Source organism: Carlito syrichta, unplaced genomic scaffold, assembly GCF_000164805.1.
Source record: "Carlito syrichta isolate Samal-C Ts95f unplaced genomic scaffold, Tarsius_syrichta-2.0.1 Scaffold302991, whole genome shotgun sequence".
NCBI lineage: Eukaryota > Metazoa > Chordata > Mammalia > Primates > Tarsiidae > Carlito > Carlito syrichta.
The window spans coordinates 89,935-90,254 of NW_007247087.1; positions in this window are offsets into that span (position 1 = coordinate 89,935).

Consider the following 320-nt stretch of genomic DNA (forward strand, 5'->3'; position numbering starts at 1 on the left):
AATTTTTTATTTATTGTAGAGATGAGGTCTCACCAAATTGCCCAGGCGGGTCTCGAACCCACGGGCTCAGACAATCCAGTCACCTCAGCCTCCCAAGGCGCGGGATTACAGGCTGAGCCACCGAGCCTGGCATTCTTTCATAGGACACAGGAACCTAAATATTGCCTAGAAGTCAGGGAAGGGGAAGAAAGGCTTCAGTCAGTATTCAAGACCACCCTCCAGGGGGCTCTTTGTGGAGGCAGATTGTGGGGATGAGGGTGGGGACAGACATGGTTACCAGACTCCTAGCCCAGCCCATCACATCACGTGAGAGGGGATGG